The sequence below is a fragment of the Giraffa tippelskirchi genome, chromosome 11 (assembly GCF_054371585.1).
Source record: "Giraffa tippelskirchi isolate mGirTip1 chromosome 11, T2T-mGirTip1v1.2.pri, whole genome shotgun sequence".
In the NCBI taxonomy this organism is placed as follows: domain Eukaryota; kingdom Metazoa; phylum Chordata; class Mammalia; order Artiodactyla; family Giraffidae; genus Giraffa; species Giraffa tippelskirchi.
Window position 1 is genome coordinate 101490372 of NC_137285.1, and position 24918 is coordinate 101515289.

Sequence of the window (24918 nt, forward strand, 5' to 3'; positions counted from 1 at the left end):
GAATTAATTCATTCGAGGAGCCTGAATTGTCCAATTGTCCCTTGACCCTCACCCACCTCCCCTTCCTCAGAGCAAGTACCACGGGTGATGTCTTCTGTGGGGCTGCAGGCATCTGCTCGCTGTGCTTAGCCCGCTGTCAGGGAGGCCTTCTGCCTGAGTTCAGCGGGACCAACGATGGCTCCCTGGCTTGCTTGCACCAGAACTGTGACCTGTCCAGAAAAGGAGCTGTGAGAAGGATGAGGACGGCCCCTGAAGAGAGAGGCAGGCTCAGAGTCAGCACTTTGAGGGGATGACAAGATTCCCTTTGTGGAGGGGAAGGGGCAGCTCAGCCCCCAGCACCCTGACACCCCCGATCCTGCCCGGATGCCACCTCGGCCCCCTGCCCTGCAGGGCATCCCTGGTTTAAATGATGCTGACTCTCTCCTGAGACCACCCCCACCCCAAGGCCCATCCTGCTCTCAGAACTTCTCCTGCCCCTTTGCTTTCCCTTCTCTGGGCTGCATGGACTCTCCGGAGGTTAGGGGAGAGAGGCTGTATTCTTTTCGTTCCTTCTTAGATGTTCTGTTTGTTGAGCGAATTGTTTTCTTCCTGGCTCCGAGCTGGCAGCTGACACGGACTCACCCGCGCTAATTAGCTAAGCCAGCTGGTGCGTTGGGAAGGTTTTTTTCTGGGCTCCTCTGTGTGTGTTGCTTTTTTTAAACATGATCAATACCCTCTCCGGCTGGGCTCCCTCACACACTCCCTATTGTTCTCCTGTTTGCATTGTGCTGGAGTCCTGGTCAAGGACTCAGGGAGCCTCAGAAGACACACTTTTCCCGAGGCTGGCATGCAGCCTGGAGCTGGGGAGATCGCTGGGCAGATGCGGCTCGACCTTCCCTGGCGCCTGCGTCCGCGGCTTGGAGCCAGGGTCAGTAGTAGGAGATAGTGCCCCAGGGGGGCCGAGGGGACCCAGACAGTGGGGTAAAGATGAGAGATCGCTGTGTGGCTCCAAGGCAAATGCCTTTCCCTCTCTGGGCCTCTGCTTCTTTGATTGCAAAAGGAGGGGTCAGTTTCTAGTTCCCGGTGTGAGTACCCTAGCCCTCTGATCTAGTCTCAAAGGAGCATCCTGAGAGTCAGACTCTCTAAGCAGGAGGGGTTCAAGGAAAATACATTCACAAATAGGACCTCACCTGCTCTTGCTTTAGTACTGAAGGTGGACAATGCACACCTTTCCCAAGTGGCACCCACAGAGGCCACACCCAGACAGGGCAGGCGTCCTGCCTGACACCTGACCACCTATAGGTGGTCCTGCCCTCCTCTCGGCCCACTACGATCCATCTGCTTATTTCACATAAGAGACACAAGAAGTTTCTCTGATACCCTCTCTTCTCTCATTGGTACCCAGCTGTAGTCACTGGGGATGCCCTCAGGTGCAGACTGAGAAAATATCTTCAACATATTTTTGTGTTTTATATATATATGCATGTGAGCTCAGTCACTTTAGTTGTGTCCAACTCTTTGCAACCCTGTAGACTGTAACCTGCCAGGCTCCTCTGTCCATGGGATTCTTCAGGCAAGAATACTTGAGTGAGTAGCCATTCCCTCCTCCAGGTGATCTTCCAAACCCAGGGACTGAACCCAGGTCTCCCATATTGCAGGCAGATTCTTTACTGCTAAGCCACCAGGGAAGACCTTACAAACAGATGCTAGTTCAAATTCGGTTGCATTGACAGCTCATTCTAGGGTTTAGATTTTTATTGCTGCCTCTTTTAGATTAACAGCATCTTCTGAAAATCTCTGATGGACATGGTGCTATAGAGATTGTCTCTTTCCTGTTCAAGCAAATGGAAAGTATTTTCCTCCCAAAATAAAACTACCTTCTCAATAAAAATGAGATATTTAGTGATAGGAATAATATCTCATTTTTATCGAGAAAGTAGTGTGTGTCAGATACTGTGCTAAGCACATAATGTAAACTATTTTGTTAATTCATATGGTGTACTTAGGTCATCTCCATTTTACAAAAGCTCAGAGAGGTTAAGGAACTTGTCCAAGTTCACACAGGTAATCTGTGGGGGAATCCAGAAACGAGCTGACTCTGAGCCCGTTGACCTTTCTGACCTTGGAGCCCCTCCTCTCCTGGATCTGCTCCTGGACCCCCTGTTTCAACATCATGAGCCTTGACTGCTAAGATAGTCATCACATCTGATGACTACATGAAAGGGTGGAGAGGACTCTGACCTCAATGCCAAGTCCAGGTTCCCAGCCCCGACTCTATAGTCCGGTAGCAAAAAATAAATAAAATCCAACCACAATGAACCCTCCAAGCCTTTATATCCCTACTTCACGAAATTAGCATACAGATTAATTAAGATGATGCTTATGGAAATGCTTTGAAAACTTTGAAGCACTCTAGGAATATTGAGCATGGTCTTTTGTTCTGGTGCTGTCTAAGACCAAGAACTGTGTTAACTCTGTGCATGGAAAAAGTCCGCCTGTCCTTAGTAATGCCTGCATTTCCCCACCCTCAGGCCGGCCGCTATGGAGGTGTGAGTGTTAAGTCCTCCCTGGCACTGGTCTCTGCAGTAATCTCCATTCCTTTACTCCTGAGGCTCCCTCTGGACCAGAGGAGGCTGGAATGGCTGAGTCAGCTGCATTCCCCGCTGCCTCCGTCTCAGGGCTCCCTTAAACCTGTTACTGAAATTGGCTCCGTGGTACGGCCCGTTTGCTTGCCATCCAGCAAGTCCCCTGGGGTGGCCCCATTAATCACATTTGCTCTCTTTTCTCAGTCTGGCTGGCTCAGAGGACAGCAGGTAGGTGTGTGGAGCCTCTGTGTGTCGGTGAGTGTGTGAGAGTGTGTCTGTCCCCTGGGAGCAGCCAGGGACTAAGTTCTCCTGCAATAAAAGTGAGTTAGTTGCTGCCTTTCCATAACCGTAATCCATCCCACTTCTTCCAAGGAGGTGACAGGCCCCTGGGGTGATGCATCTCCTTGACAGGGAGAAATTGGCTATTTTTGTCCTCCTCTAACAGGAGAAAGCTCTTTGAGCTGTCCTGCAGCAGTCTGCCAGACCCCTCTGCCATCGAGAACATAACACCCTCTTCTAGTTTGTTCCATGGTTCCAGGGCACCCACGGTCATCCAGGTGGGCTTCGGAGCCCAAGGGACACCCTGCTCTGCTCTGTGGGGAAGGCTGCCCTCTCTCAGAGGTAGGAAACACCCGATCCTTTCAGATGTTCCCAGCCACCCAAGTTCCTCCTGGCAGAGGAGTTGAGAACATTCCCCCACGTCCCAAGGGGTCTGGGGACAGAGCCCGAAGCAGCCCGCCACCAGAGTGACGGACGTTTCTTTGAAGTCTTATGCTTTATCTCAGGAATTCATGTGAATTTTACATTCCATGCCACAGTACATATCTGTTTGTTCTAATATAAAAATGTTTAACCCCATATCTTCAAGCAAAACTGATGCCCTGGGAAGATGCATTTGTTTATTCTGTGCCTTTATATTGCCTCGTTTGCCACCGCATACCCCCAGGGGTACAAGCGCTCTAGTTAGCAGCATCTAACTAGCAGCATCTGCAGTAGTAACAACAACAAAAAGCATGTGTGTTCACAGCTTCCCCTCCTCTGTCTTCTTTAAAAGATGCTGTCTGTCTGCTAAGCTCTCTCATCTGAGGCACTGGACACCAGGATACCAGGAAGACGCAAAGAACTTGGGAAGCAGCAAAGGCTAAACTGATCCACAATGTCTGGCTGATCTCAGTTGTTTGTTGAATGAATATTCTCCCTTCCTGCCTTAGCTCAACCTCACCATGGATGTGGACCATTTTTTGAAATTCTTCATTGAATTTGTTACAGTACTGCTTCTGTTTTATGTTTTGGCTTTTTTGGCCACGAGGCACGTGGCATCTTATCTCCCTGAGCAGGAATCAAACCGTACCCTCTGCATTGGAAGGCAAGGTCTTAACCACTGGACCACCAGGGAAGTCCCAACATTACCACGGAGAATCCAATCCTCATCAGGCATAGACAATCTTTTTCCAGCACCCTTTCCCCGACTTGAGTAGGCTAGGAAGGTAGCAGCCCAGGCATCTTTGTTGTTTACCTGCTTATTGTTTGTACCTGTCTCAAAGAGTGACGAGTAGCTGCTTTGTAAGTTATGAAGTTCTTAGAGAATAGGCCCCTGAGAGGTACTGGGCGGGGGGGTGTGAGGAGAGAGGGGCAACAGTTCTTTTTCCAATTTGAACTGTCAGGGGAAGACCAGTTAGGGAGAAAACTAACATTAGAGTTGAGTAGATGAAAGAAGGGGCTTCCCAGGTGGGGCTAGTGGTAAAGAACCCACCTGCCAGTACAAGAGACATAAGAGACTCGTGTTCGGTCCTGGGTCAGGAGAGTCCCCTTCATGGCAACCCACTCTAGTAATTTTGCCTGGAGAATCCCATGAACAGAGGAGCCTGGTGGGCTATAATCCACAGGGTCGCAAAGAGTCAGACACAACTAAAGCGACTTAACACACAGATGAAAGAAGAGAAGACTTGGAACGTTAGAAAACAGAAATGTGGCTGCTTGATTTGGCCAAGAGGAAGACTTTTGGATGATCAAGGGGATTCCGCTTGGATTGGACAAATAGGACTCATCAATCCATGGAGAAAGTCCCCAGAGGCCAGGCTACTCTACTTAGAACAATGTAGAGGCAGGTCCTTGCTCAGAGGCAGGGGGCTGGACCAGGTATGTGCTCCAGCCTCTCTGTAGCTCCCTCTCTCCTTCTCCACCATCGTCTATGGTCCCCAGAAGGCACAGCTGTAGGTGAGATGAACTATGGCACCCAAAGGTGCCACCTAATATAATATACACAGTATTTCTTAGACAAGGAGAACATTCAGCTCTGTGATTTCACTTGATACAACAAAGCCAAACCTTTATCATGCTAGCGGACACAGAAGCCAAGAGGGAGAGAGCTGTAAAGCTGTAAACATCTCAGTGCCGCTCTGCAGACAGCCCCGTATGGAGACACATTTCAGTGGCAGGGATGGGGAGGAAAGATGAAGCTTGCCAAGTCACAGCACTCTGATTTGCAGGGAGCATGGCGTGGATATTTCAAATCATTTCTTTTTCGTTAGTACCTAATCTCCCAGCTGTTCGCTGAGCATTGGCTCAAACGCTGTGAAGCAGTCGGCCTCAAATGTACAAGCCACAGGGCTCCTTTAAATTATGTTGTCTTGCTGCATTGGTGTGTCATGTCAACCCAAACTCCTGTACAGCTTCTGGGAGAAGAGAGTGTTGTCTGATGATGAATTTAAAGGAAAATGAGCCATTTTTTTTTTTTTTTTATCAAGGCCACTCAGCATTAAATATAGCTTTGGCTCTAGTCTTATTTGAGAATGCTGAAGTACTTGAGGGGAGCTATTTTGGAGCCACCGTCTCTAATTCCTCCTGCATTTCCAGGCTGTGGGGTCTCAAGTGATGCATATGAACATCAGGGAAATTGAACCAGTATCTGACATCAGAGGCCCAGATGGAACTTTGTTCTATTCGTATTAATTGAATGCTGTGCTATAAACAGGTCAATGCCTATTCATACAGATTAACTCATTCATCTCTGTGGAGCACAGGGATGTTCCATGGGCCCCGTTTTTATCAAATGGGGAAACTGAGGCTCAGACCTCAATTGGAAGCAACTTTCCCAAGGAACTCAGATTAAAAAGTCATACAACCAGGGTTTGAACAGAGATATCTAATGTCAGAACTTGGACTCTTTCTACTTCACCACTCCGAAAGGAAGTCTCATTCTACATTCGTGTTATTTCCTTGACTGACTGACAAGTGCTCGTGTCTGACTCTTAACATCTCCACAGACTGTAGCCTGTCAGGCTCCCCTGTCCATGGGATTTTTTCCAAGCAAGAATACTGGAGTGGGTTGCCATTTCCTTCTCCAGGGGATCTTCCTGACCCAGGGATTGAATCTGGGTTTCTTGGATCTGCTGCATTCCAGGTGAATTCTTTACCACTAGTGCCTTATACACTCAACAAATACGCATTGGGCATCTACCATGTGCTAGGCACTGGGGACACAGAGATGACTTCTGGACAAACCCCCTGCACTGAAAGCTTGTAGAATGTAGTGGAACTCACTGTCTAGTCCTGAAATATGTATTCAACAAATATTTAATGTTTAGTCAAACAAACAGCTGGCCTGATTGCACACACCCCCAGGCAGTTGTTTCCATGTCCTGCAGTTGTTACTGCTCTTGTTTTAGGAGTGGTTGACATCCGCTGGTGCTCACACTCAAGAGGCAAGACTAACTCCTGGTCCAGACCTTGGGGAGGCTTCATCTTGGATTTACTAGGGCTGGAGCGAGGCCCAGACCTTGTGTTTTTTTTAGAAGTTCTGCAGGTGAAGCATCTGATTGCCACCCTGAGGATGACTGGAGCCCAAAGATGGGAGGAAATACATTCCTTTGACGATCTAAATGTGATTTTGCTTTTCTGATTTTTATTCTTTCATGTGGGGCCCTCCTTAGTTAGGGGGAGATTAATGAAGAAGAGTTTTTGCTTTTAGTGTATGATTTCTTGCATTATTATATTAAACAGACCCTCAGTCTTGGGCCAGACATTAGCTGGTTAACTCTGATAGTTGGCCAGTGGCCGAGAGCTCCTTGTTCGAAACTAGTGTCCTTGAACTGGCTTGTTTTTCAGCTGAGCTCCTCCCCTGTGCACACCTTTCTGAAGATACTGTCTGGAAGACCTCAGCATTTGCCTCTCATTGCTTTTGAAACTCTCACTGGCGCTGACCCGTCCCCCACCTCCTCCAGCTGCCTGGTCCATTTAGTAGCAGAGAACCTCTGCTTTGGCTCTGACACCTGCTCTTCCTGCATTGCCTTTTTCATTCTCATGCTTCACAGGCCTGCTCTCACCTGTGAACACACTCCAGTGCCGGGGACCTATAGAAATTTGGGGCCGTGTGAGGCCTTTTTCACTTGGTCCTGCTTCCTTGAACACCAGGCACCGCTTTGCTCATAGGAGGTCAGAAAACCTTCTAAGACTAGAATAATGAGGACAAGGAATGAAAAGAAACAGAAAGGAAGGGAAAGGGAAAGAAAGGAGGATAGCGGTAAAAAAAAAATCTCTTTTCTCACCCCGTACACACATGTTTTGGTGATTAAAACTAAGAATTCACCCCAGCCTTTAGCATCCTTCTTCTCGTCCCTCCTCCTCCCCTTCTTCCTCTTCTCCCAATCCTCCTCCTTTTCTTCTTTCCCATCCTGTTGCTTTTTTAGATCTAATATAATCCAAGACAGACAACCTTTCAGAAAAAAAATAGAATCAGTTCATCTGAGTCTAATTACGTTGTCCAATCCTTTTATTTTGTGGACAAGAAAAATGAAGCCCAGAAGAGGGGCGTCCCTTCCGCAAAGGCACACAGCCTCCCAGTGCCATTAGTATCTGAGACATCTTCCTAAGGTGTAAAGGAGAAGGCCATGTATTCTTCTCAAGCCCCATCCTTCCTGAATACACAGTTCCAGATGGCCAGAGATGCCAACTCCCTTCTAGAATGTCCCTCATTCCAGGACGACTTCTCTGGTAGAACCAAGAAGACCACAAGTTTCATAGTGGGTCAGGCCTCCCGCACAGCCAGGCAGCCAGCAGGGTGTCAGTCAGCCTGAGAAGGGGTCACTGACATTCAGGAACTATGACAAGCCTCTGCTCCCCGTCCTCTGCCATGTATCATGCAACGCATTACGTGACATAAGTGCCCCTGACAGGAGACAGGAATCAAAGGCAGGGCCATCACCACAGCTGCAGGTTAATAGTGGATGAATTACACACTTGGAAAACAGTCTTCCCCTCGATGCATTATCTGGACCGCTTCAAAGCCCTTTGTCTGGGATAAGCTGGCTGCGGGTGATGTTTGCAGGCTAGGGACTTGCAGAAAAGATGTATTTTTTGACAGGGAGAAGGTCACCTGGGCAAAGGCCATTACAACGTGCTGCGGTCAGGTCGGAATTTCCTGGATCCCGATCGATGTGATCTCAGAGCATTACTCAAGCATTGGGATTAGAGCGCTGGCCAAGAAAATGCTCTTCAAATTGGTCGACAAGTCACACGCCATGGAAAGTCACTCTCTCGTTTGCCCTCAATCCCTCCGTGCTAAAGCTGGGGCCCTGGGGGTCAGCGAGACTTCAGGAGGTCAGATTAAGGAGCTCAGCAGATGTGGGGCCATGGAGAAGTAGTTGGCCCCAGGAAGCTGAGCCCAGGCGGGTGGTGGGAGATGGGGTCTCAGCCTCAGTTTTGCCCTGAACTCACTGAAAAACCCTGAGTAGGTCACTTGGTGCTCTGAGTCTCAGTCTGCTGTTGCTGTTGGTCAGTCACTAAGTCATGTCCAACTCTTTGTGACCCCAGGGACTGCAGCACACCAGGCTTCCTTGTCCTTCACTATCTCCCAGAGTTTGCTCAGATACAAGTCCATTGAATTGGTGATGCTATATTACATTATGCCATCTCAGTCTACTCATCTATAAAGTGGGACAAATAAAACTGACTCCGATACAACTTTAGTATTTCACTTATTAGACACAATAGACACAGAAACCCTGAAAACTTAAGGGTTATTACCTTTCAGACATAATTTCAGAAACAAAATTCCTTCTTCAGCAAGCCCCTTAGATGCATGTAGCTGGGAACAGATGGGTTGTAATCGGTCCTCGCAGCAACCTCACCAAATTTAATGTTAGTAAAGCCAATTCAGACCCAGTATAGTACTCTGAGCCTTGCTTCCAGGCAATCGTTCCCAGGACATGAGCCCAGTCTTGGGAAATGGTCCATCTTGCCCATCCCATCTGCTTTGAGCTGAGTGTTCCAAATGCAAACCGACCCTAAAAGCCGGCCCTGATTTTAGGCAGTAGCAAAGTTGGGCTACTGTAAGGTTTCTTGGTTCCAAAATGCTGCCAACTTGTGCTTTTGTGGTTCACAATTAGACGCTTGATCATATGGATGCAATGGACTGCTTCTGCTCCAAAAGATTTGAAACCGACTGGCTCATTTAACATTTTAAGAAATACTCTTAGGCCTCAGAGAATGCTTTGTGCCATCCTGGGGTTTTATCCACAAGGATGTGGGGATGGTGGGGCACAAGTCAGGATCCCACGTCCCTAGGTTGAGCACATTGTACTCCTGCCCATAAAGGTGAGGCCGAGGGACTTCCCTGGTGGTCCGGTGGTTAAGATTTCACCTGCCAATGCAGGGAATGCGGGTTCGACCTCTGGTCAAGGAGCTTAAGATCCCACATGCCTCATGGCCAGAACACCAAAACATAAAACAGAAACAATAGTGCAACAAATTCAATAAAGACTTTAAAAACTGTCCCCATCAAAAAAGTTTTTTTTTTAAAAAAAGGCAAGGAAGATGTCATGATGTTCACAACATGGTCCTTTGCCCTGCCTTCTCTGTCTTGGGCAGCCACCACTTTGATTCAGATTCCAGTTCCTATCCAGTTTCTGTGATTACGATCCTTCATTGGCTGATGTGTCCTTTGTCCTTGATGGTCAGGTCTGGCCTCCCCCAGCCTCAGACTCCCTGCTCTCCTTCTGTCTCTGACTCATCCTACCAGCTCTGTCCTCCCAGTGCAGATCTGTTCGAGTAATGAGAGGGGTGCAGACTCTCCTTGCCCAGCAGAGAGCTGTTTACCCAGCATAAGTATTTCTGCTGTTTGGTCTTCTGTGACACTAAGCCCCTCAGACAGCAAGTGAGCTCCTTGGGTTCTGGAAGTCATGGCACCATCACATTACAGAATGTTGTAGCAGGAAAAGCCTTTAGATCCCACCTCATTAGCACAAGGACTCTTCCTTCTAATGAATTATCCTGCAGAACCATGATACAGAAACTAGGTTTTTTTTAAGAGGTTGAGAATTTTCTGGTAGAAACAGACTCCTGAGATCCACCCATTTTCCAGCAACCCCTGGGAGTCCTTAGAGTCCTAGTGACTCCTCTGAGCCCAGTGTGAAAGCCATTCATCTGGTCCCAACCTCTTTACTTCACAGGGAAGGAAGTGGAAGCACAGAGAGGTGAAGTAACTCTTGGATGAGTCACACAGCTGTAAGCAAGAGGACTGAGTTGAGTCCCGGAGCACTCACCTTCTAAGTCAACATTCTGCCCCTATCCTTCATTATTACCTTTATCAACTTTATCTTCATTATTTTTTATCAATCACAATGTCCCCCAGCCTTTAATAAACATTGTCTGCAAGCCAGCTTCCTTTTGTAGCTGTGGGTAACTTCACACATTATCTGCTGAGTCCACCCATGATAGATAATATAATAGACCAGGTTCAAAAACAGAAAGGGATAGGGTTAGGAAGAGACCTGAATTGAGAAGCAGGAACCTTAACTAGCTGCCCAGTTTTGCTACTTAATAACTCCATTCTCTCTTTGGGTCTCCCTTTCCTCATCTGTGAAGTGGGAGGAGCTATGTCTACTTCAAAGATTTTTTTAAGCTTTTTATTTTATATTGGCGTATAGCAGATTAACAGTGTTGTGATAGTTTCAGGTGCACAGCAGAGCGACTCGTGCATGCTAAGTAAGTCACTTCAGTCATGCCTCTTCTTTGTGACCCTATGGGCGCCTGTGTCCATGGGATTCTCCAGGCAAGAATACTGGAGGAGGGTTGCCTTATCCTCCTCCAGGAAATCTTCCTGACCCAGGGATCAAACCAGTGTCTCTTATGTCTCCTACATTGGCAGGTGAGTTCTTTACCACTAGCGCCACCTGGAAGCCTTAGTGACTCAGACATACATGTACATGTATCCATTCTCTCTCCAACTCCCCTCCCATCCAGGTTGCCACGTAATGTTGAGCAGAGTTCCCTGTGCCATACAGTGATCCTTGGTTATCTATTTTATTTTTGTTTTTTATTTTTGGCTGCACAGGCTCTTCATTGCTGGGTGCGGGCTTTCACTAGTTGAAGTGAGGCGGGGCTACGCTCTAGTTGCAGTGCAAGGGCTTCTCATTGCAGTGGCTTCTCTTGTTGCAGAGCATGGGCTCCAGGGGGTGAGGGCATCAGTAGTTGCAGCTTGTGGGCTCCAGAATGTGCACTCAGCAGTTGTGGCACATGGGCTCAGCTACCCCACAGCATGTGGAATCTTCCTGGATCGGGGATTGAATCTATGTCCCCTGCGTTAACAGGTGGATGCCTAACCACAGGACTGCCAGGGAAGTCCTGGTTATCCATTTTAAGTATAGCAGCATGTTCATGTTGACCTTAAACTCCCTAACTATCCTTTCACCCCATCCTTCCCCTCTAGTAGCCATAACTTTGTTCTCTGTATTCAGTGGAATATTACTTAGCCATTAAAGAGAATGAAATAATGCCATTTGCAGCAACATGGATGGACCTAGAGATTGTCATACCAAGTGAAATCAGTCAGACAGAGAAAGAAAAATATCGTCTGATACTCCTTATGTGAGGACTCTAAAAAGAAACGATACTAATGAATTTATTTGCAAAACAGAAACAGTCGATCCTTGTTGGTTATCACAGACTCAGAGATTAAAGATTTGTTTTGAGAATCTAGTGAGGAGGCGTTCCTTAAAGTGATGGGCGCTGTGTCTCCACAGGTAGTGGGTGCTCCATTAAATGCCTTCAATTCAGATCAGAGGCCCGCGGGGAAGCAGTTGGAGAAGCTTCTGCTTTGCCTGAGCGGAGCGGGCATTTCCATCGAAATAAATTGGCTTCTTTCCTCTGCATTCATGTTGCCTTCTTTGGCTGTTTCTGTGGCCTTAACTGAGAAATAAATAAATAAACATGAGATGAGGTGAGAGGTTGGGGAAGGGATGTGGCAAAAGACAAGGAAAGAAAGAGAGAGGGAGATTGATTTCTGGGCAGAATTTATACCTTTTTGGCTTTTTCAAAGGTAAATGAATAGATTGTTGTTGTTTTTCTGCCTGCCACTGAGAGTGTATGTGCCTCTCTGTTATGTATAGACCCTTTTAAAGGCTTCTGGAAGCAATCCCTAACATTTTCTATAGGTGCAGACAGATAATTGAATGCTTTCAAAGACCACGGTGAGGCAGGGAAAGTTCAATTTTGCTGTGTGCTGGTGCCTGCATTGACTGAGGATGCCGTGTGTGTTTTCCTGGGGAAGTTGGATTTCTTTTTTGCTTTTCTTCCCACTACTGCCCCTTCAGCCCTGTCCCCCACCCCCTATCTCTGATGAAGCACTTAGACAGAGGACAAGAAACAATATATAATCACCCCAAAGTCACACCGAATAAACACAGCCACAGCTCCCAGCCACTTCTCTGGCTGCCAATGAAAAGTACTGCCTCTTCGCTCCAGGGCCTGAAGGACGGTGGGGGGGGGGCGGGGAGGCGGGGAGCCTTTCTGCTCAGCTATTATTAGAGCTGTCGTGGCATAAGCCCAGGCAGCTCTAGGCGATGGGGGGTTCTTGTTTTAATTTGTTGCCTGTACAGGAAGAACAAAGTGACATGGGGAGAAAGGATGTGGGGATTTCCTCCTGCTGCTATTTCTCTCCATGACAGCCACTGGTGGACATGCGTGCACGCACGTGTGTGTGTGTGTGTGTGTGTGTGTGTGAGGGGTGTGAGTGTGTGTGTGTGTGTGTGATATGCCAGGGCTGAGGCTTGAGTGTGCTTGCTGAGCAGAACAAGAATATGCTGCACCCATCGGGGCAGGAAAGGGTCCCTGTTAGGGAATAAAGGGGAGATCCATAGGGGTTTGGGGCTTTCCAGGTGGCCCTGGTGGTAAAGAACCCGCCTGTCACTCAAGAGACATAAGAGATGCAGTTTCAGTCCCTGGGTTGGGAAGATCCCCTGGAGGAGGGCATGGCAACCCACTCTGGTATTCTTGCCTGGAGAATCTCATGGACGGAGGATCCTGACAGGCTGCGGTTCATGGAGTCACGAAGGGTCAGACATGACTGAGCGACAAGCATGCATTCATGCATAGGGGTTTGAGGTTAGTCAGTAAAGAAAGCCCACCCCCCAGATTCATGGCAAATCAATGAACACTCGCCATCAGTCTTTACAGAGGATGCTTAGTTTAGTTCTCACAACTACCCTTTCAAATATACCCTTTCTCTCTTTACAGATAAACAGCAGCAACAACAACAATGAACTGAGGTTCAGAGCTGTTGAGTAAATTACCAAAAGTCTAGTTCAACTGACTCTCATTTCAGCGCATTTTCTACTGCATTGGTTCAGTCCCAAGTGGGGGCAGAGAAGAAAGAGATTTCTTAGGGTTTCAGATCCAGGGACTGAGGAAGATTCAGCAAGGTCATTCCTCCTGGTAGAAGAGGGCAGGGCGGCAGACACAGTGCCCTTCTTGGAAGTTTAAGAAAAGAATGTTCCAAACATTTCCATGGCATCATTGTACGTCTACAATACTAATCACCCCTTAGGGACTGTGTGCCAGGCACTGGACCAAGAGCCCTGTATGTTTTTTTTCCCTGTTCTCATCCTATAAGTCAGAGAATATAACTCCACCTGCTCAAGGTCACCAACTGGTGAGGGACAAGGCCAGGATTCTAACTCAGGTCTCTCCCTCCCTCAGTGGTTCTGTCCTCTCCAGGGGTTCGGGCAGGGAAGCATCCATCTTGAGTTCCAGGCACACACACATGGTGTCTTAGTTCCTGCCTGATCCCACGGGTACCCCTCCCAAATGGGACAAGGATGATACTCATTCTAAACTGCGTTTACATCCTAAGGAGCCCGTTAGAATGCTCTTTTAACAGAGCATTCTAATGGGCTCCTTAGGATGAAACTGGAGCCCATTATACAGAGTGAAGTAAGCCAGAAAGAAAAACAACAATACAGTATACTAATGCATATATATGGAATTTGAAAGATGGTAACGATAACCCTATATGCGAGACAGAATAAGAGACACAGATGCATGGAACAATTTTATGGACTCTGAGGGAGAAGGTGAGGGTGGGACGTTCTGGGAGAATAGCATTGAAACATGTATATTATCATATGTGAAACAGAACACCATTCCATGTTCGATGCATGAGACAAGGGCTCAGGGCCGGGGCAATGGGATGACCCAGAGGGATGGGATGGGGAGGGAGGTGGGTGGGGGGTCCAGGAAGGGGAACATATGTAAACCCATGGCTGATTCATGTCAATGTATGGCAAAAACTATTACAATATTGTAAAGTAATTAGCCCCCAACTAAAATAAATAAATTTATAAAAAAAAAAAAAAAAGAATACAAAAAAAAAAAAAAGCTCTTTTGCTGGCTTTGCTGTGGTCTGTCTCGTCTCCCCCCTTGGAAAGCAAACTCCCCCCAAACAAAACCCCAGGGACAAGAAGTTTTAATTTGCATTTAACTCATGACCCAATCTAAGAGCTTTAGCAACCACATAGAGTGAACTCATCATGCCCTATACGCTGCAAGGACTCCACGTTGTTACGATCCTCATGGTAGACCCAGGATTACTGCTACCGCCATTTTGCAGATGGAGCAGTTGAGCTCAGCAATGTTAAGTAACTTACCTGAGGTCAAACACACAGTAACCATTTGAGCCTTATTTGAATGCAAAGCCACTTCCTGTTTTCTGCTTTGTGGTGTGTGTGGTTTAAGTGCCTTTCCTTTTTCCTTTCACCCTGCCTCCCACTTCTCCCCATCACCTCTGGGAGGCACTTGGTGCTACACTGTCCTCCCACGCAGCCCTGGCCCTCACTGGTAGGATTTGTCCAGTGTGCAAGGAGGCTCATCTATGTAAACTGTCTGGAGAGCTCTGAAGAGAACATCCCTTTGTCTGCTCCTTGTCAAAGGCGGTGGGAGCTTAGAGCTTGGGCTCTGGCACCAGAAGATCTGTGTTGGAATCCCAGATCTACCACTTATGAGAGTGTGACCTTGGGCAAGGTCATTAACTCTTCATGATTTCCTTATCTGTAGAATTGGCAAGTAATAATATGTGCCTCATATGGTTATTCAAATGAGCTATATATGTTGAATACTTAGAACAGGGCCTGAAACCTAGCAAACATAATAGCTAATATGTCTTTTAATGTTGCTGTTTTCTATAGAATCATAGATTTTAGCTCTAGAAGGAAACTTACAAGTCTCTTGTTAAGTTTTGTTACTTTCAATCAAAGTTGATCTGAGCTTTCTATAAACTAATTCAAAATATCCTCAGTGGTCTTCTTCTTAGGGCTCTAGCTTAAGATCTTGGTGGTGAGGAGTGAACACATGGCAATCTGAGACTCACCCATATGAACTGCCTCTCATTTCTGGACTCTGCTTTGACCCTTCACCTCGCCTCTCCCCCACCCCCACATCTCTCCTCTCTTCTCTCAAACTGACTCCTATTGTTTGGGTGGTCAGCCTCCATGGATACCCAGTCACATTTGCATTCATAGGACATACACAGCTCAGTCTTCAGAGAACTGAGCTGAGATAAAGTAAGGGTTACTTTAGCCCTTTGCTCTTCTTGGGAAGTCTTAAATATAGACCTCTTAGTAATTTTGAGGTTCTTGGACACAAGCCCCCTTTGCTTCTGCTCTATGATGGCCCCCAGCCTCACCTTTATGAGTTAGCAATCATCCTCTTTACCTACCATCTCACTCTAATGAGACATAGTCTTGGGAAGTAATGAATATCTTTTATGCTAAGAGGCAAATACATTTTAGTGCAGTAATTTTCACTCAGGGTATTAGGGAAGGGAGATGATATGTTTAAAACTTCTGGTGGATGCCAACTATTATATACAGAATGCATGAACAGCAAGGTCCTACTGTATAGCACAGGAAACTGTATTCAATATCCTGTAATAAACCATAATGGAAAAGAATATGAAAAAGAATATATGTATAGTGTAACTGAATCGCTTTGCTGCACAGCAGAAATTAACATAACATTATAAACCAACTACATGTGAAAGTATTAGTCGCTCAGTCATGTCCGACTCTTTGTGACCACATGGACTTTAGCCCTCCAACCTCCTCTGTCCATAGAATTCTCTAGGCAAGAGTACTGGGATGGGTAGCCATTCCTTTCTCCAGGGAATCTTCCCGACCCAGGGATTGAACCCGTGTCTCCTGCATTGCAGCCAGGTTCTTTACCGTCTGAGCCACCAGGGAAACCTCTATAAATCAACTATACTTCAGTAATAAATTTAAAAAATAAGAAAATAAAAATTTCTGGTGGGCATGTTTTTGCATAGTTAGAAAATGTATATGCAATACATCAATTGTCTTCATAATATAAAACATGGCAAAAGCTTAGTGTGATAGTTTTACATGGTTTTAGACATGCAGAAGATAGAATGCATGTACAATAAGGCACAGACTTTGATGCAAAAAGATTGGGTTTCCTGCCACATTTTCTTCACTATTTTGAATAAGATTTAGCTTACAAGATTACAGATAATAAGGGTACATCCATAGTGAATGTTTACCTGTGTCTACACCTATGTAATCAACCACTGGCAAGATCAAGAAAATTTCCAACACCTAGAAGACTTCCTTATATCTCCTCCCAATCAATAGCCATCATGACCTCCCACCTCTCAAAGATAACCATTATTCTGACCTGTAGTCTAATCAATATATGCTGTTTTGTGTCTGTCTTCTTTTGTGTGAGATTCACCCATATTGTTGTGTGACTAGGACCTCATTGTTTTTCATTGCTGCATAGCACGAGGGTCATGGGATCCTTGTATAAATACACAACAATTTATTTGCCCATTTCACTGGGAATGGACATAAGGGTTGCCTTTAGTTTGGTTCTATTTGGAATAAGCTTCCATGAACAGTCCTGTGCATGTCTTTGGGCAGAGAGATGCACACTCATTTCCGTGGGATACATGTCCAGTTGAGCCACAGAGCATGTGTATGTTTGGCTTCAGTTGTTGTTTAGTTGCTAAATCATGTCTGACTCTTTGGCAACCCCGCCAGGCGTCTCTGCCCATGGAATTCTCCAGGCAAGAATACTGGAGTGGGTTGACAGTACCTCCTCCAGGGGATCTTCTCGACTCAGGGATGAAACCTGTGTCTCTTGTGTCTCCTGCATTGGCAGGCGGATTCTTTACCACTGAGCCACCAAGGAAGCCCTTGGCTTTAGTAGATGCTGCCAAATAGTTTTCCAAAGAGAATGTAACCACTGCCCAATATAGAATTTGAGTTCATCAAACAGTCTCTGAGCACCTATCATGGGCCAGCAGCCCCACTAGGCACTGGGAACACAGAGAGAGTGAGCAACATCCCGGGCCAGAAGAGCTAACAGCCCAGGCACCACACCAACAGCTGACTTTCCTGTTACATAGTCAGTGCTGGGTCAGAGGTGTGCCTTGGGGCTCCAGGGTTGGCGACCCCGACGTCAGATGACCTAACAGAGGCTTAGGTGGGTGAGAAAAGGACAAAGGAGGCTCCTCCGGCGCCTGCCAGGGTAGCCCCTGCAGGCCCCTCCGGCTGGGAGTCCCACAGATGGAGCAGCCAGGCCCAGGCTAGGCTGTCAGGAGCGAACAAGCGGCTGCCAGCATGAGCAATGATTTAAAGGAGAAGGTTGAGACGTAGCTGAGATGAATACCACTGACTCTGCTGCCATCCTGGAAGCGATCCATCAGGGCGGCTTGGCAAAGAGGGGCATAAATCCCCAGCCAGGGAGGCCAAGCAGCGCTCTGGGAGGAGGAGTGGGATGTGATGGCAGCTTCCAGGGTTGCCTCCATCTGGGCAGGAGCCAGCATCATGAAAGGTGTGGGTTTGGTGGAATCCCCAGAAGAGAGTTTTGTAGTGAGGGTCCCTGCTCTCCTGAGATGTGCTTCCTCAAGGCGGATGCCTTCTGGTCACGGGCCATGCTTCATTCCCATCCTGTGTCCCTGCAGGGGGCTTTTCTCAAACGAGGATCTGCTTTCCCTCCCTCTTTCTAGGCTGAATCTTGCCACATCTGGGGTTTGGCTCAACCGATTTATTTTTCAAACAAAAGGGGGTAAGATTTAGAAGTGAGTATGAAATGCACACATACCCCTGTCCTCTGAATCTCCCTACTAACACCCCTTCTCTCCCAGCAGCCTTGGGCCCAGAGGGATGGAGACCTGAGACGTGAACAGGAACAGAATGCGGAGTGGGAATGGCAAAGCGAGCCAGTGAATGGGAGATTTTTATGAGTGAAATTTGCTCCTGAGCTCCTTTAATAATGTTATTCATCTTTCTGTCAAAGTCGTCACATTAATGTAGCGGGGAGAGATTTAGAGGAGATGAATTAAGACTTAAATACACAAAATGACTTGGGGAATATTTAAATACAATACATTTTATTTTGGTGCTGCATCCTTCGTTGCGGGTGTCGCTCATGACTCTTGCCAGCGCACACAGCCTGGGAATCAACAAGTCCCCCCCTTCCCCACCCCGCTTTCCCTCCCTCCCTCCCAAAGCTTCAGTCACCCACTGTTTGCTGGGCACGCAGCACGGTGAATTAATACAGCGTAAATAGAGCACATGAAAAATTGTCTGGGGTTTGGGAGACCAGGGTGCCTGTTCTAGCTTAGACAAGCCACTTTTCCTTTGGGGACCTGTTTCTTCACTGGGAAAATGAGAAGAGTGTCACATGGAATTTCAAAATATGCAGAGAACCCCTGGGAACTGGTGCAGAGAGGCATGGAGGAGCCCAGGATGCAGAGGTTTGGACCCTCCCCTCTGCCTCCATAACAGTTCATGGCTTTGCTCTTTCATATTGGCAGCTGCATAATATTTCATATAGAATAAAGGTACTGCAGCTTAAAAAAAAGAGTAGATTCAATCATGCATCCATTTGTTTATTCATTTATTCAATGACCACTAATCGAGCCCCTTCTCTGGGCTGGATGCTGTGTTAATTAAGCATTCAGCATGTATCAGTGAACAAGGCTGACATGGCTGCTGTCCTCCTAGTGCTCCCAGTTGGCCAGTCCAACTCTCACATTCCCTGGATAACTCAAAATAAAGAGTTTGTCCAGCTGGGATTAAGCAGAGAAGGCTTCCTGAAGAAGGCGGGCTTCAAAAGCCATCTTCCTCTCTGTTTATCATGGCCGCTGAATTTCTGGGCACACAAAGCTAGATTTTCCCCCACGGATCAGGGAGGCTCAGCTCTGGCTGCAAAGAGGGTGAAGTGAGGACATCAGACATGAAGCCAAAATTAGAACAAGGAGGACGGCCCAGACACTGGGCATCCACTTCATCCATCTCCCCACTGTCTGATTGGGTCTGAGCCAGGAGCTGGAGCCTGGGGAGACTGGGATCCTAGGAGCGGAAGACTGTTCCTTTATCCCATCCCCCATTCCCACCCTATCCTCACCACCATCACCACCATCCTCATCTCACTGTCTCAACTCTCCCCTTCCTCTGCTCAGAGTGTTTGGAGAACAGGAAAGGGACCCCTTCTTAGATCAGAGCTTTTCCCATCTCAACAGCCTTGCTTGTCCCTCTCTGAGCCCCTTCTCTCAAATCATCTTAACCCAGAACCCTCCAACCCCCTAGGGTGCATCACTCCCAGGGGCAGGGCCAGAGATACATCTCAGTCTGACCCAGGTGAGCAAGTTGATGGGGGTCCAAGGAACCTCTGGTCAATTGTTTTGTTCTGCCTTTTAAATTCAGGCCTCTCAAGTATGTGTTCTGTACAACGTATATTCTTTAAGGTTCTATAAAAAGAAATAGAATGGGGTTACTGAGATTGTTGCAAGGACACAGGAAAGCAGTATTATGAAAAGACAAGCCTGGGGGTCCTTGAGGTGCCAACCCAGCCTTTGTGCCTGGGTCACTGATCACGCCTGCAGGAGCAGGCATTCCACCCACCCAGCACCCCCTCTGCCCCCCACAGAGAGTGAGCTACTGCTGGTGTTTGGTGTCTTTGGATCCTACCACCCCCACTTTAATCACCAGCCCATTCTCTGTACCTCTAACATTCAACTTCTGAAGCAGAATCTGCCAGATTTGGCCAGTCATCTGGAACTGGCCCGTTCCAAAGGCTTAAAAGCATACCCACTACCCAGGCTGATGGCAGGCTACAGTTGCCTGCCCTTGGGTCCAAGGCCCACTCTTGTCTCTTAGCTGTGGTGAAAGGCATGGAGACTATGTATAAGATGCCCTCCAAAGAGAGTTAGGGCTGTGGGAGGGCAGGGTTGAGACCACCTCCCTCCCCAGAAGGGGGCAGTCAACCAGGCAGCCACTGCCTTAATCCCCAGGACAGGAGTGGACAAGAAGGCAGGCTAGGGGAGGGATCAGAATATAGGGCCTGGGGCCTTTGGAATCTGAGGCACTCAGAAACCAGATCTTGTATGATTCCTCACTTGACCTCAAAGCAGCTTTCACAGAGAGGAAATCAGAATGTCTCAAAGAGAGTGCCTCTTTTCCTCCAATATGGCAGTCTGGTCCAGGTTGCAGATGGCCAGATATAGATGTCAGTAAGATGAGGTTAGGAGGTAAGCACAGCCAGAACCTCACCTTTCCCCAGGTGTAGAAAGGTGCAGAAAAGTCTAGGACAGGACCTGTAGCTTTGTACACAGCCAACAGACCTGTGATTTCTCCAGCCCTTCAGCATCACTCTAGGGAAGCACCCCAGACGGCACACTGATGCAAAAAAACTCTCTGGAAGAGCAAAATGGCCCACAGTGCCCCTGAAGTAGCCCTGGTCATTGCCAAGTTCATTCCCAAGCCCTTCCATCCAAGGGACCTGAGGCCAGACTCAAGGAGAACTTGCACTCTTTGCAGGGAGATGTCCCTTCTATCTCATGGCTGTGTCTTGGCTCTTTAGTGGTAGACATGGATGCATGCTGAGCCATCCACATTCTCTTGCTGGTACTTCTTTGCTCCTAAGGAAACGTATCTATGATTCAGATGCTGGGGAGAAAGTAGTGGATCCCACAAGAGCTGCTTCCTAGAGTGGAAATGTGTGTGTGTGTGTGTGTGTGTGTGTGTTAGTCTCTCAGTTGTTTCTGACTCTTTGTAATCTCATGGACTGTAGCCCACCAGTCTCCTCTGTCCATGGGGATTCTTCAGGCAAGAACACTCGAGTGGTTAGCCACTCCCTTCTCTAGGGGATCTTCCTGACCCAGGGATCAAACCTGGGTCTCCCACAATGCAGGCAGATTCTTTACCACCTGAGCCATCAGGGAAGTGTTGTATGAAAGCCAAATAAAGGCAAACTGGAAACTCCTACCTTTTCTCCTCATCTGCTCATAAGAAGCCAAGGTCACCCAGCAAGTCTATAGTCCAGTCAATTAAAGGTACAAGGATAGGAAGGGGTCTCTTTCAGTGGCTGCCAGGTTTTGCAGACCAAGTGTCTGTTCTTTCTGGAGGCAGAAAGGCAGGAGGTGACGGATGGAGCCCAGCCAGGCCTGGACACATATGCACTATTGAGCCCCAGACAGATGGTAGCCAGCAGTGAAGGCAAGGTCAATCCAAGTGGCTCTTGGAAGCCTTCTCAGACAGCAGACAGATAATTTATATGAAAGCATTGTGCAAAATACTTATTGACACTGAAGCTATTATTTAATTATTAATATTATTATTGTTGTTTTGTTCACAATACAAGTCTTGCTACTCTCAGATAATTAACAGTGGGAATGTTCTTTAAAGACTGCAGCCCCCTTGGAGACCAATTCTCTTGCAGAGGTATCTATTTTTAATTCCACTAATACGTCCCTTCTAAGAGGACACAGAAGTACCTCCCCAAAAGGACCATTATCTCCCTAGAGTTCAGAGGCTCCTAGCTTGTTGAACTTTTCATTCTAGGAGTATAATATGAATGAATTTATGTCTGGGAATAAAATAAATTGAAATAAAAATGTATTAAGTATAAGAAGTCTTAGCTTCTGGCCCATCTCCCTATAACTAGTCCATGAACCTGTGTCTCTGAGCTTCTGGCAGATTAGATCCTAGATGGTAACCTCGTATAGAACATGTGCAATCCATGGATCTTGGGATAGTAAAGAGAGAGCCCTGGGTCAAGAAGAAAAAAACCTAAGTTAAATTATGATTTGATTCTTACCAGTTTTGTGCCCCTGGAAAACCCTTTGGAACTTTGATTTCCTCAAAAGGTGCATAACAATTATCTTAGTCAATTCTGACTACTCTAACAGAATATCATAGGCCAGGTGGTTTACAAACCACAGAAATTCATTTCTCAAAGTTTTGAAGGCTGACAATCCCAAGGTCAAGTTGAACATAGATTTGGTGTTTGGTGAGAGCCCGCTCTCTGGTTCACAGACGGCCGTCTTCTCACTGTGTCCTCACATGGAGGAAGGGAGGAGGGAGCTCTCTGAAGGCTCTTTCATAAGGGCATGAATTCTGTTCATGAGGGCTCCCCCTATAACCTAAGTACCTCCCAAATGCCCCACCCTCTAAGACCATCACAGTTGGGGTTAGGTTTCAATATATGAATGTAGGGGGACACATTCAGTCTATAGCAGCAATATTACCTATTGTTAAAGAATTGTTGGGAAGGCCAAATGAAGTAACGGATGTACACTCCCATGGCCTTAGGCATAGTAAAGGCTTAGACAATACGTATTAAGTCAGAGCTGAAGGACGGCTGTCCACATAAAGTTTGTAGGATTCTGGAGAGGGTTGGTGAAAGTGTTCTCAACAATTCAGGGCAGAGAATGGACAACCACACACTCTGTTTAGACCTAGTTAACCATGAATGAAGGGAAATTCAGTTAGAAGCCCAGCCATAGGACTTGTCAAATTATAATATGTGGATTCTGTAAAAATCAACATTCTTCCATGGATTCATTAAAACAAACAACCTCTCTTATTTATCAATGCTATTCACCCCAAGTGAAGATGACAACAATCAATTAAATAAACAAATCAAGTTTAAAAAAGCTTAACTCAAGGCAGACATGACTAATTTCCTCATCACTGACTGACATCAACTATATTAGCCAGCTTTGCTATGGTAACAAACGCCCCCTAAAATCTTAGTGGCTCAGAACCACAAGCATTTCTTTCTTGTTCACAGAGCATGTTGGCAGTTGCAGATATCCTCCATGTGTCTTCTCGTTCCTGGACTTAGGCTGAACCTAATTTGGGACCTGCTGTTCTGACAGTAGAAGGAATGAAGCAAGAGAACTCAAGAGAACCAGCAAAGGTACTATACTTCTTAGAGCAACACTGTCCAACATTCCATTGGCCCAAGTAAGTCACATGATCAAGCCTGACAATGCAGGGGGTTGGGACTAAAATACATTCCCTCTTTTAAGGGCCTCAGTAAGTCACAGGTAAATAGGCAAGGGAACATAATGGTCTTATGGGAAGTGGATGTGTAACTGAGATTAGACTACAGTCTTTCTTTCCCAGTGGACCCTCTCCACCCCCTCATGCACCATATTTCAATTCTGTAGCTATCTCATTTAGAAGATATTCTATATTCTTTAATTTCATGAAGCTTGTGCATTAAGAGGCTGTGATATGTGTATGGGCCATCTCTCTGGGGGACTTTGGTGCAGTTGGCAGTTCTTCCAGTTACATAGTTTGCACAATCTCTCTTTCCTTCATTCCTGCCATCTGCCCTACCCCTCAAGACCTCCCTCCCTCCCTCTCAGACTGGAGTAACTGACCTAACCGTTCCCATGACTGGGCAGCAGACACAAGCTACTTCAATGACCTCGTGGGATCCAGCACCAAAGCTGGACCCTCCTCTGCTCCCAAAGCACCCATGGGCTGCTGGGCAGGGCCATCCAGCTCCACTCCAGCCATCCCTCTGGACTGGTACCTGAAAAATAGAATTTCTGCTTCAGGTAATGCAGCTGCTCCTCTCTGAATAATGCATGCCATGCACTACACCGGACCAAGGACAAGCACTTGAGAAATTGGGGAGCTTTCATTTGATTTCATTATTTTGCTTTTAGACCCAAGCATTTGCTGCTGTCAGGCATTTCAAAGAGGACAAGACAACAAGGTGTTCTGAGACAAACAGGGAAGGTCAATCATTCCCGGGGCCTTAAAGGGCTGCAGTGGAGAAGGCAGGGCAGGAACAGCCCTCCCCTCAGGCCCAGGGTCCTAAAGGGGCCACCAAGAGGGCTCTGAGGGGCTCTGGAGAGACTGAGATTCTGAGGAAACAGACTTTCTAGGAGATGCTTCCGTGGAGGTAGGGGACTTCCACACACATAAGTTACTGGCAGGGGAGAGCAGGGCACGTGGGGAGCTGGGACATAGTAACTAGGATTCGGACTCAGAGTCCAGAGCAAAAATCAGTAGAGCAAACAGACCTGGATGTCAGAAGTTTGACTCCAACAACCAAGTACGGTTCAAGGCAATGAATTAGTCCAACTGGAGCCAAACAGCAAAGCCAGGCTAACTACCCTCAGGACCCCTCCCAGCCAGCTCCTTCCTGGTGTAGGCTTCCCAAAGGGGCTGCCATATAAGACCCTACCTTGTATCATCATTCATCTGCCTAAAGAAGCAGCTTAAACCACCCCATGTTCCCTCGTCCACTTCAAACACATGGTCATCTCTAACCAGGTGGGCTCTCCCCCTGCCCTGCCCTGTGGAGCGCAGGTAACATCTCATGTCCACGACCCCCTTGGAGTCCCCACCTCACAGCCTCTGTCCCAGCCAGACACCTGCCATCCTTTAAGGATCAGTGCATGTCCTAGTGTTATTTGAACATGTAAGCCCATATTGATCTCTCCCTTCTCTCAATTCCTACAGTCACCTCCACTAATGGCCAGTTTGTATGATCATTAATAAAAGTAATAATACACAGTTTCAGACCATTATCATACTGGCCTTCAAGTTACACTTCTCAGAGGTATAGAGTGCTCACGGGTGCCCCAGAAGCCACTCCGGGGGCAAAGACAGACTGAGTAGGTGGTGAGCCCCATGCCCCTACCCCTCCAAAATCAACAGCTCAGCTCTTAACTGCGTTTTCACTTAGAGTTTCATATATAATTTTTCTTTTGAAAAAGGATAGCACTATTGACTTGAAAACCACTGTATTTTTTATT